This window comes from Zingiber officinale, chromosome 5A (assembly GCF_018446385.1).
Source record: "Zingiber officinale cultivar Zhangliang chromosome 5A, Zo_v1.1, whole genome shotgun sequence".
In the NCBI taxonomy this organism is placed as follows: domain Eukaryota; kingdom Viridiplantae; phylum Streptophyta; class Magnoliopsida; order Zingiberales; family Zingiberaceae; genus Zingiber; species Zingiber officinale.
In genome coordinates this window covers 76,042,346-76,056,064 of record NC_055994.1, presented here as the reverse complement: position 1 = coordinate 76,056,064, position 13,719 = coordinate 76,042,346, and the positions used below count along the sequence as shown (strand labels likewise).

Below are 13,719 nucleotides of genomic sequence, written 5' to 3'. Positions count from 1 at the left end.
TCAGCCCATAAGTAACTCGGTAGTGAGTACTCATTGAGCATGCTTCGTGCAGCTTCTTGCAAGACTCGATTCTTTCTCTCCACAACCCCATTTTGCTGTGGGGTCCTTGGAGTAGAGAACTCATGCCTATATCCTTTTTCTTGACAAAATTCTAAAAATATATGATTTTGAAATTCTCCACCATGATCACTTCTAATTGTTTTAATTGTTGTTGATTTTTCATTTTCAGTTCTTCTACAAAAGGAAACAAAAATATCTATGGTTTGATCCTTATTTTTCAAAAAGAAAGTCTATGTATATCTAGTAAAGTCATCAATGATCACTAAGCAATATCTACTTCCATTCAATGAAATGACATTACTACAATCAAATAAGTCCATATGCAATAAATCTAAAGCAGTAGAGGTACTTACAACGCTTTTACCTTTATGAGACGCTTTTGTTTGCTTACCCTTTTGACATGCATCACATAATTTTGTCTTTTGGTACTTGATGCTTGGTAGGCCTCGCACTAATCCTTTGTTGGCTAACTTTCGAATATTCTTCATGTTGACATGGGCCAACCTCCTATGCCACAGCCATGATTCTTCTTCTTTTGACATGAAACACTTAGCAGAGGCATTAGTAGCACTTTTAAAAAAATACTTGATAAATGTTATCTACCCTTGTGCCTACTAGTACCGTGTCAAGTGTGTCAATGTGTTTGACCAGACATTGACTTGAATGAAACTCAATTGTGTAACCCGTATCACACAATTGGCTGACACTTAGGAGATTAAAGGTCATCCCCTTGACTAGAAGGACATTTTTGACTTGGAGACATTCGGATATATGAATATCTCCAACTCCTATAACCTTAAGGCTACCATTATTACCAAAGGACACATTATCTCTATTTTTGTTTTGAAGGGTAGTAAAGAGTGACTTGTCCCGGTCATGTGCTTGGAGCATCCACTATCAACAAACCAAGTTGATAGATGCTCCCCCTTGACAAATGCCTACAAGACACGAAAGATAGATGTTTTAGGTACCCAAATCTTGGGACCTAATTCATCTACAATGAAAGACCTAGGAACCCATGCCTTGGTCACACCCTTCCTAGTCTCATGAACCCTAGAAGCATGTGATCTATGAAATTGGGTTCTAGACACTAGGGAAATGAAACTAGACTCCTTAGGTTGACATCCTAACTCAACCTTGTTGTAGACCGCTCTTTGGGCATTTAGAATCATATCTAAGGTCTTAGAGCTAGTTGAGAATTTCTCAAGCATTTTCTTGAGTTTCTCAACTTCACTCTTTAAGGCTTTGTTTTCATCCTCAAGAAGCTCTTGTTGTAGGTCATCAACCTCATCTTCTCTAAGAGTCTTCAAGTGTTCTACTTCATATTTTAATGATTTGATTTCAATTTTTGATTTCTTAAGCAAAGTAGATAAATGTGCAATAGTTTTATAGCATTTTTCTAAGTGAGGAGAAGTTACCTCTTCATCATCCGAAGATGATGAAGCCGCGGCTGATGTATCACTTCCGGAATCCGATTCCTCCCTTGCCATGAGCGCTAATTGACGAGTGCTTTTCTCCTTCTTCTCTTCCTCCGATGAGCTTGAGGATGATTCATCCCAAGTAGCTTTGAGAGCTTTCTTCTTCTTGGCCCTTTCCTCCTCCTTCTTGAGTTTTGGACACTCGCTCCGATAGTGTCCTTTCTTGCTACACTCATAACACGTAACATTAGTCTTATCAACATTTTAATCAATAGACTTACCTTTCCCTTTGTATCTCCGGCTCTTTCTCATGATTCTCCTTACGAAGTTGGCCATCTCGCTTGATGATGATCCACCTTCATCATCGGACTCGGAGGAGGATGAGGATGAGGATGTAGGAATCTCTTTCTCCTTCTTCTTTTCTTTCTTCCTTCTTCCATCCTTGCTCTTTTCTCCTGCAACTAAGGCAATACCTTTCTCTTTTTAAGGGTTAGCAAGTTCATGAAGTTCCATTTCACAAAAGAATTCATCTAATTTAACAATTGAAAGGTCCTTGGAGACCTTGTAGGCATCTACAATAGATGACCACAAGGCATTCCTCGGAAAGGCTTTGAGAGCGTACCTTACAAGATCGCGATTCTCTACGTGTTCATCTACGGAATGAAGACCATTGATGATCTCTTTGAACCTTTCGTGTAGTTCACCTACCGTTTCGTTCTCCTTCATGGTGAGATTTTGTTGTTGGTTTAGGAACAAGTCTCTCTTGGCGATCCGAGAGTCTCGGGTTCCTTCTTGGAGCTCGATGAGCTTGTTCTACAAATCTTTTGTGCTCACAAATGGACCTACCTTAACAAGTTGATCTTTGTCTATCCCACATTGTAGAGTGACCGCCGCCTTGGCATCGGCTTGTCCTTTGCGAGTTTGCTCGGCGGGCCACCTTGACGACTCTAGTTCCTTACCTTCTTCGTCCTTCGGAGGTGTGAACCCTTCCTTGACCAAGAACCACATGGAGATGTCGGTCTTGAGATAATACTCCATACAGCTCTTCCAATATTGGAAGTCCGCTCCGTCGAAGTAGGGTGGACGATTGGTGCTAAAACCTTCCTTTATAGCCATCTTCTTGCTCTTTAGAGTGTTAATCCGGATGAAGAGCGCCTAGCTCTGATACCACTTGTTAGGATCTTCGGATGGCTAGAGAGGGGGGGGGGGGGTGTGAATAGCCTCCTCTAAAAACTCAATTAATCTCCTCACAAAAGTTTGTTAGCACAGCGGAAATAAGAAAAAGGAAAACTGATGCAAGGAAAAGAAACAACCCACCACTAACACAACAAGGATGTACGAGGTTCGGGGATAACTTGCCCCTACTCCTCGGCGTATCCGTAAGGTGGACGATCCCTTGATCTTTCGGTAGATCACACCCCGGACAGATTCCGGCTAAGTATTTCTCCTTCTCCACAAAGTCTCAGAAAAGATTTGAAATGAAGCACAAGACTTACAGAGTTTAGTGGCTAAAAGGAATGAACAATAAACTTACAGCCACGATGAAAGCAAAGCGCAAAGACAGAAGAAGTTCCTCAGCCAAGAGCTCAAAAACACAGCACTCTTGCTTGATCGACAGAGAGTTTTTTTTGAAAATCCTCACTCAAACCTCTCTTCTTCTTTCTTCTTATTCCTCTGCTTTCTCACTGTCTTCAGCCAGAGCCGAATCACTGTCACCTGTATCGAATCACTGCGACCAACTCAGGCGTCGCCAATCACTCTTCCTCCTCATCTGGTTCTCTGAACTCACACCAATACCATCCATGGTCTTCACTGGTGTCTCTGAGCTCGAACCAATAAGCAAGAGTCAAGCTGTTGCCAACTGATCGCAGCCAGTGAACGTTGACGCTCCAATTGCACCATTTGCAGTGAAACACAGCAGAAAGAGCACTTGGTCTTATTCTTCTGATGGAGCTTAATTTGAATTTAAGTATTGGCATGACACCTGCAACCTGTAACTCAAAAAGCTTACAGCAGATGGTTAGATCAGATGAATCAGAAATCGCAGAGAAACAGCAGAAGACAAACGACATCGTTGTGGATCGGTCAGCATCGATCCATAGCTCCTGATGAGGGCACATCCCGATCGGTTCGATGATGCCGATCCGTGCGCTGACCGATCAGCTTATAGTGATCGGTCCACGCACGATCCCCTATTGTTTCAATCACATCGCTTACGATCGGTCACCGTGATCGACGATAACCTCAGAGAGCTGCGTGCAGTTACCGATCGATCACGAGACCGATTAGATAACTAGTATCACCGGATCGGTCGGATGCACCAATCCCAATGACCCACTATCCTGTCGATCGATCCTCGATCCATGCCCCTCCTGGTTTTAGAGCTTGCACCTAAACCCTAACGCCTTCTTCTGGTCCAGAGCGAGCTGAGCCCTCTCGACCTAGTCCGGAGAACGAGCTACGAGCCCTCTCGACCTAGTCAGAACGAGCTGCCGAGCCCTCTCCGACCGGTCCGGTCCAGAACGAGCTACCGAGCCCTCTCTGACCTAGTCCGGAGAACGAGCTGCCAAGCCCTCTCCGACTTTGTCCGGTCTAGAGAACGAGCTACCGAGCCCTCTCTGACCTAGTCCGGAGAACGAGCTATCGAGCCCTCTCCGACTTCCACGTCCGGGTCAGAGAACGAGCTACCGAGCCCTCTCTGACCTAGTCTGGAGAACGAGCTGCCGAGCCCTCTCCGACTTCGTCCGGTCCAGAGAACGAGCTACCGAGCCCTCTCTGACCTAGTCCGGAGAACGAGCTACCGAGCCCTCTCCGACTTCGCGTGCCAAGTATCCGTACTTGGACTTTTCCTCTCCACATGATCAACCTTGATCATTAATCAGTCTGAGTTTAATTAATATCTGATACAAACTTAAATCAATGTCAACATCAAAACAACAGCCAGGTCAGACTGTATTAACAAAATTAACCATTCAACAATACAGAATGCATAAAAAACTGTAGGAAATTTAGGTTAACTTGGGGGAGTAATTTAGCTTTCGTTTCTTAACTTATGTAAAATAACTAAGTTTTGAAAATAGCTAATTTAGTAGCATAACTTAGTATTTAGTACATTTTGAGTAATTTTGAAAGATAATTTTTGCAAAATAAATTGACTTTGCAAAACTTAAGAAAGAGAATTTTAAGATCAAATTTTCAAAGTAAGTTTCAACTTTAAAAACACTTTTCAAACATGTGTTTTTAAAACCAAAATTTCAAGGTTTAGATTTTCAAAATGCGTTTCAACTTTGAAACACTTTTCAACCATGAGTTTTCAAAATCAAAGTTTCAAGACTGAGTTTGAATAAATTTACTTTTCAAGACTGAGTTTGCAAAGGATTCAATTTTCAAAACCTCAGTTTATAAAATCAAATTGAAGAATTTAGTTTTATAGAAACTAGTTTTCAAGAATAGGTTTATAAGGATAAGTTTTCAAGATTAAGGATTTCAAAACTAAGTTTGAAGAAAAATCTACTTTTCAATACTGAGTAAGTTTGTAAAAACTTTATGTTTAAGGTGGAGAAAATAATTTAGGTGCTAAGTGTTGATTTAATTCTCCCCCTAAACCTGATATCTAAAATAAAACTTTTGAAAATATTTGCTAAGAATTTTTAATATAAGATTTTCAAAGTAATTGGGGTAGAATTTTCTAAAGAGATTTTAAAGAGAAAAAATAACACTTAAGGAGATTAAAAAAACCTCCCTTTAATTTATTACTCTCCTTTAATTTATTAATTTTTCTAGGGGATTTAAAAAGAAAAAAATTGAGCCTCCCCCTGAATTGGTTACTCCCCTTAATTTAATATCTCCCCCTTAAGTTAATACTAAGGTTCGGTTGTGTTAAATTTCAAAGCCCTAACACATTTGTCTAATTTAGTAACACTTATATTATTATCTCTGTATCCTTGGTATAACTGTTTATTTGAATTTGATTAATCAATTATTAATTAATTTTAGATTCAGGCGCTTAACTTTAGTTTAAGGTTAAATAAGATAAGATTTTATTAATTCAATAACAGTTAAGCATTATCAATAATTTATTGATTAGTTTTTACTTGATTTAATAATTTAATACTTAGTGAAATAATTTAAATTTCATATTACTTGATTGAGTTGGTCAATGAAAGTGTTAGTTATAATAATAATAATAATTATTTTTATTTATTTATTTAATTTTTTTAAAGGGATTTCTAATGGGATTTCTAAAACAGTATTTAAAAGGAATTTAAAATGATTTTTATAATATGTTTTATGTCAATTAACATACGTTTGATTCAGTTTTGATTTTAGATTTAAATTAATATTAGTGGTTAATTTAAGTTTAAGTTTAAGTTAAAATTTTTAATTTTAATTGTAATTTCAATATTAAGTTTTAATTTAAGATTTAATTTTCAGTTAAGTTAAATTAAAAAATAATTTTAAGGTTAAAATGATGTTTAAGATTAAAAATGAGTTTAAAGTCAAAATAATAATTTTTAAAGTGAAAATAATCTATAGAAATAATTTATTGTTATTACTATTTTTTTTAAGTTAACAGAATTTTATTATAGTGAAAAAATAAGAAGAATTTCTCAAAATGATACATAATTTTTTAAATAGTTTTAAAACGATTTTTAAAATAGTTTTTTTAAATGATTTTTAAAAGTTTTTAAAATAATTTTTGAAATAATTTTTAAGTTAAAATAATTTTAAAAATAATTTTTAAGTTAATTAAAATAATTTTTATATTAAAATAATTTTAATTTAAAATAATTTTTAAGTTAAAATAATTTTAATGTTAAAATAATTTTTAAAATAATTAAAAATTTTTTTTAAGTTAAAATAATTTTTATGTTAAAATAATTTTTAAAGAATTTTTAAGTTAAAATTATTTTAAAAATATTTTTTAAGTTAAAATAAAAAAAATAATTTTTAAGTTAAAATAATTTTTATGTTAAAATAATTTTTATAAGTGTTTTAAAATAATTTTTTAAATGAATTTTTAAAATAATTTTTAAATGAGTTTTTAAATTAATTTTTAAAATATTTTTAAAATACTTTTTTAAAAGACTTTTTTTAAAAAAAATTTAAATGAAAAATTTTTTTAAAAGAATTTTAAAATAGTTTTTAAAGAATTTTTAAAATAGTTTTTAAAGAATTTTTAAAATAGTATTTAAAGAATTTTTTAAAATAGTTTTTAAAGAATTTTTAAAATAGTTTTTGAAGAAGTTTTTAAAATAGTTTTTAAAGAATTTTTAAAATAGTTTTAAAAGAATTTTTAAAATAAATTTTCAAGAATTTTTAAAATAAGTTTTAAAAGTTTTTAAAAGAATTTTTTAAAATGATTTTTTAAAAGTTTTTTTAAAATGTTTTTTTAAAAGTTTTTTTTAAAAAATAATTTTTTAAAAGAATTTTTAAAATGATTTTAAAAAGTTTTTGAAAATAATTTTTAAAATGATTTTTTAAATGGGCTTTTAAAATAATTTTTTAAAAGAATTTTTAAAATAAATTTTAAAAGTTTATAAAATAATTTTTAAAAGAATTTTTTAAAAGTTTTTTTTTAAAAAAATAATTAAGTTAAAATAATTTTTAGGTTAAAATAAATTTTAATTTAAAATAATTTTTAGGTTAAAATAAATTTTTAAGTTAAAAAAATTTAAGTTTATTTTTTAAAATAAATTTTTAAGTTAAAAAAATTAAGTTTAAAATAAAATTTTAAATTAAAAAAAATTTAAGTTTAATTTTTAAAATGAATTTTTAAGTTAAAAAAAATTAAGTTTAATTTTTAAAATAGATTTTTAAGTTAAAAAAATTTAAATTTAATTTAATTTAATTTAATTTAATTTAATTTAATTTAATTTAATTTAATTTAATTTAATAGTCATCTGACCCGATCTATGTTGTTGATCAGGGAATCCTATAATTTTTGAGATGAATTAAGTTCAACTCTAAGGTTTGTTTTTAACTTGTCTTAGATTCAGGTTTAGCTTTGGGTTCAACAAATAGGCGTTTTCTGGATAAACTTCTGGGCTATGGTGAGTCACTCGGACATCATTAAAGTAACCATGCCTTCGAGGTTTTCCAAATAGTCCTATCCACTGGACTTAGTACAAAATCTTGGTCTAACTGGTTAGGATTCATTAAGGGTAGCTTCGGTCAGTTCCACTTAGCCAGATGCACCAGGTCGAAGCCATATCTTTCTAGACATGCATAGACTAAGCTTTCCTAACGTACTATCATCCAAAATTTTACCAGTACCATTTTTCAAGTTAAACTTGAACCCTCTTCAACTAGTCCTAATTACCCTGTCGGGTAGGTTGGTTAGGGTTACCCTGTCGGGTAGGTTAGTTTTGGAGGTGCCAGCTATTCTGGAGCCTCCCCTAAATTATTGGTCATTAATTTAGTTTTTAGTTCTAGGTTTATTATAGTTAAGTTTTGGTTAAAATTTAATGTTTAATTTGTAATTTAGATTCAAGTTTTTAATTTTGAATTAATTAAATTAGTCAAATTATCTTTCTTTAAGAGAATGTATTTAATATTTAAATTTTCTTTCAATTTCACTTTTATTAGGTTAATTAAATTATCTTTCTTTAATAGCTTATTTTTAAAGTTTAAGTTTTTATTCATTTTTAAATTTGAATTAATTAAATTGTTTGAATTATATTTCCTTAAAGGTTTATCTTTTAACCTTTTATTAATTGTTAATTTTGAATTTTTCAGATTATCTTTATTTAATATGTTATTTTTAACATTTAATTTTAATTTTGTTAAATTTAGTTTTGATTTTATCAAAGTGTTTGATTTTATTCTTATATTTTCTTTATTTTTTAAGTTGATATAATTAGTGGAATTTATTAGATTATTCTTATCATCAAAATTTAATTTTTTATTAATTAAATTATCTTGGGTTTGGATAGGATTTTCTAGATCAATATTGTCTAGATTATTAAATAATTTATTAATTTTATCTAGATCAATATTGACCTTGTCATCTCTATCATTTGAGTTTTCAGATTTGTTTAGGTTCAAGTTTGAATTTTTTAAATTAATTGGATTTGTTTTATCAGATAATATCTTAGGGGTATTTTTGCAATTATTGTCAACTACATTATTTTCACATATATTTTCAGAAATAACCAGATCAATGCTCATATTTTTTAAACTACTATTAGCAGGGGTATTTTGGTAAATATCACTAACCTTGAGCGCAACCCCTAATTTAGTAGGTTTTTCGATTGGATCTAACCAGAGTTCGGATTCGATTTTTACTTGATCCTCAAGCTCCATCGACTCCTCGTGAAGTTTGATCAATTGGGTCCAAAGCTCATGTGCATCTTTGTACTTTTCTAGTCTGCATAAAACATTGTTTGGTAAAACATTACAAATGATTTTACTTACATTTGTGTTTAGTTCTGAGTTCTGAGAAGGTTTTCTCAATATCAGCCAATAATCAAAGTTTACGCTTCCTAAGAAGCATTCCATTAATCGCTTCCAATAGTTGAAATCTTGATTGTATGGTGGTGGTTCGTGGGGGTTCTGTCCTTCTTGAAGAGTCATTATTCTTGCACACAGAAAAACAGAAAAAAATCCCAAGACTTGGTCTTGGATTAGCAGTGCTGAAAAAAAAATAATATTTCACTATTTTCGGAAAAATAATAAAATATTATTAAAATATTAATAAAATATTTGAAAAAAATATTATTTCAAAAATTTGAAAATGTAATATTTTTTAAATACTAAACAATGGTGAAAAGATGGCGATGTATTTTTCAAAAACTATTTTTCTTTAAAACGACCCCCCTTTGCTTGATTGGTGGTTGCACCAAATCAGAGTGGTACCTGCTTTGATACCACTTGTTGGATCGTGAAACATCGATAGAGAGGGGGTGTGAATATCGATTCGAAAAACAACGAGTATAAACGCAGCGGAATAAGAAAATTGAACACAGTGGATTTACTTCGTTCGGAGCCAAGGCCCGTACTCCGTGAGTACTTTCGTTGGGCAATTCACTAGCAGTTCGAAATGATAATTACAAAGGCAGTACAAGAAATGCTAATAAACAGTAAAACAAAGCTATACCGACAGAAGGAAATCTACAAGGAAAAGAGCGTGTTGTCGGAGCTTTGTTAGCGTCGTAGGAGCGCAGAGCAAGCAGTAGAAGGCTTTCTTTCAGTTGTTGTTTTGAAGCTCCCCTCTGACCCTCCTTTTATATGAGGCTCGGGGCGCCCCGGATCCCTTCCGGGCGCCCTGGTGGGACGTGGCAGGTCCAACCAGCAAGCTCCACGTGGCGACGCGCGAGTTTGGATGAAATTTGCCTCCCGGGCGCCCGGACCTCCGAGCGCCCGGACCCTGTTTTCCCGCAGAATCCGTCCTGCAAGACAAACGTTAGTCTGGAGACAAACACTACAAGAAAAAAAGCCTAACAACAACGGTTTTTCACCGTTGTCGTAGCCCATTTTGAACTGTTGTTAAAGGCCGTGTTGTTAAAAGGGGTGCCCAAAGACAATAGTTTTTAACCGTTGTCTTTGAAGGCAAAGACAACATTTTTACAACTGTGAAAAACTGTTGTCTTTTCCTTCAAAGACAACAGTTTTTCACCGTTGTCTTTGAGCGTCTACCTTTAATAACAGGGTCTTCAATAACAGTTTTAAACTATCTACGACAATGGTGAAAAAACGTTGTCTTTTTTAGAAAAAAAATTAAAAAAATTAATACACAATTTTCCAATATTATAAATCATTCAAAATACTAAATTTCAAAATAAAATTTAATATACAATTTTCTAACATTCAAAAATAATATCTATAACATTCTGAAGAAATTTCATAAGCAACCAACAAAATTTCATAAGCAATCAACAAAATGATAACACTATTAAAACAAAGGTAGAACAATATAACACAAGATTTTCTACTTAGATGTCGGTGAAGAGGAGGGATTGCAACTCCTAGTGCTCCTTAATTTGTTAAAGTCTCTTCATTTTTTTAGCTTGTCGGCATTCTTCCCAATACTCTTGAGGACACCTATTCGAATAAAGATATATATTACAAATTAGCAACTAAACTGTACGTGTGATTCTAATTGCACTGCATAAATGTTACATAACCATAAAAACCATTTGATATAGTCATCTAATAGAAGTGCAAAAAGCGTTATCTATGTAACATAAATGGTAACCTCTTGAAACAATATGGTGGCTCTTAAATTTCTTATTAAGCAGAATTTTCATTCTATGTCACTGCATACAAAGCTTCTATTATAAATCATGCAAACATTATTTTTCCCAGTAATCAAGCAGCATTAATTCTAAAAGGTACAATCTAATGCAAACGTTCCCACACACTCCATATGATGCTAAGGAGTAAGTCATACATTAAATTCTAAAAGGGACCATTAAAGGAAAGAATGCCTTAAATAAAAATGAATCCAGAAAGAGTAACAAAAATCAATGCAACATAATCTTAAAGAATAACATTATAGCAGGATAAAGATGCTAAAAAGAGCAGTAGATTGAAGAACAATCTATCATTGATCTAGACTTCTTTGGTCAAAAAGTATGCTACAATCCCAAATTAAGCATCATAGATGTATAATTCCATCAAAAGAACTAACTCGCTGTCTAAAAGTAAGTTAAAAAATGCATAAAATGATTTAGAGACCTAACAAAACCTAATCTTAATCTAATTAGAAAACTCTAATTAGCTCCACCCAACCTATTCATGAAAATTGAGACTTACTCAGTCTAAAACGCTAAATGTTGTACAATTAGGTAACTAGCCATGAATCTAAAAGATCGCACCTTGTCGAAAAAGGACAACAAAAGTTGAGCAAGAGAGCTTTGGTTTATGATTCTGCTAGATCTGAACCTCTGTATATTTGTCGAACACACATCCTCAAAAGGACTCCTAGAGAAGTTACTCCATCCTGCAGCAACAAACAGTAGAAAATACACATACACTAAGGAAAGGCCTTTATCATAATTATAGACATGCAGGCATGCAAAAAAGACATAAGAAATAAAGATGTTTCAAGGCTCTAGAAGATATATAGGGAATGTAGTTTAAAACAAAGATGTAGGGAATGCAGTTTAAAACAAAGATGTAGAAGCAAAATTCGAACTGCATGTATGCTTCACTAAGCATGTATTAAAGGGTTCAAACATTAATATCTTCTCTAGTGTCCCAAAACATTAGCTTGAAGAGTACATTTGAAGAGGTAATATAAAACATAATGCCAAAGGAACAGGTTTACATGGTGCAGTCTCATTAGTTCTTAATTTGCCTCAACTTGAGAGTTCAACTAATTTCTTGAGTTTGCATGGTGTAATCTTTTGGGTTTCAATCTCATGAAGGTGGAAGGGGCTGCTGCAGAGGGAGGAAGAACTCCCTGCATCTGGGACACCTTTGCACACGAAGGTTAAATTTCGTTTAACAAGAAAAAAGCACTAATTTAGTGACTGCAAACTCTAAAATGTCTTCAGAATCTCAGGGAGAACAGAGGACAAAAGAACTGGAGACATAGCAGCTGATCAGTATCACAAGTACAAGGTCGATCGTGAGTTTTTTAGGCAATTATGTAATCCTGTGAATTGTAGGCATATAAAATTTTGGATTTTCTTGTTGGTAGGAAGATGTGAAGTTGATGCATGACATGGGCCTGGATGCCTACAGATTCTCTATCTCCTGGAGTAGAGTCATTCCTAGTCGGCATTCACCTTGCAATAATTTATTTTCCTGACCAAATAGTTTAAGCATTACATGATTCTAATTGGTGCCATGTTGCAGATGGTAGAGGGCCAGTTAATCCACAAGGGGTGCAGTATTATAATAACTTGATCAATGAACTCAAGAAATATGGTACAATTAGAATAGTGGTCATACCTTAACAATTTTCAGTCACAATTTTACCAAACTGTATTTGGCCGGCAGGAATTGAACCTCATGTCACTCTTCTTCACTTTGATCTCCCCCAATCTTTGGAAGATGAATATTCTGGACTCTTGAGCCCAAAGATTGTGTACATTTCTACTACAGCCCTTTCATTTGCATCTCCTCGAATAATGTCTAAGATAGTGTCCATTGTGATGCAGAGAGGACTTCACTGCTTATGCTGATGTGTGCTTTAGAGAGTTTGGGGATAGACTGAAATACTGGATCACTGTCAATGAGCCAAACATTGAACCCATCCTTGGCCATGATCTGGGAATATTTCCACCAAATCACTGCTCTTCCTCCTTGGCCTCAATTGCAGCAATGGGAATTCATCTGTTGAACCATATGTAGCTGGTCATAACCTTTTGCTTTCCCATGCATCAGCAGTCTCCCTATACAGAAAGAAATATCAGGTTTCAGCATCAGTTTCTCTTTTAATTGAATGATCTAAATGTTATTCAGGGTGTTATCTAAAATAGAGTGTTGTTCTTGTGCAAAAGTCAAATCAAGGGGGATATATTGGAATTACCTTACTAGGGATCTGGTTTGAGCCAGCTACAAGATTACTAGATGATATAGCAACAGTTAATAGAGCACTCGATTTTCTAATAGGCTGGTGAGTAAAGCAACCAATACACTGAAATCTTTGTTTTTGTTCTGACGGGTGACATCAAAAAATTGTTTTCTCTAATCTAAGATAATACTGATGCACAATAATACCATTACTTCCAAAAAGACATCATTGTTTGGAGAAAAAGAACACTAATAAAATGGCAATTCATAAGAGTTAGGCAACTGATAAAACTTATAAACGTGTAATATAAAGTCAAGATTCAAGAATGTGAAAATGAGTAGAACAATAAAAAGAGATGCACGAGCAAATATTTGCTCATGATAAAAATCATAGAGCATGAACCAACCAAGGTATATGTTCCATAACCATTTTAAGTGAAAGGGTCACTATCTATTCATCTCCATTTGGCTCATGGGCATCAAACAAATTCCTTTTATGGCATCAACCAAAATTTACTTCATAATCGCAAATAACCAGCAAAAAAGAGGTCATTTTTAAATATTTTCTATGACTAACATAACCAACTCACATCTTTTAGATATCTAGGCAATTAAAGAATGACAAAGGACAAAGCATAAGACAAAAAAAAAAGCAATAAGAGAGAGAACCTTCTCTAACTGTTTAAAGTCATCTTCCACTGAACTTGCAACATTATGTACATTGTAATCAATCCATCAAACATGGTTCCCTGTTAATATCACATGTATCATAACATGA

At 33.3% G+C, this 13,719-nt stretch overlaps 1 pseudogene; it reads left to right on the top strand.

Annotated features, from left to right (window-relative positions):
• The first annotated feature begins 11,735 nt into the window (after window positions 1-11,735).
• Window positions 11,736-12,874, top strand: LOC121979660 (annotated as a pseudogene).
• The last annotated feature ends 845 nt before the right edge of the window (window positions 12,875-13,719 follow it).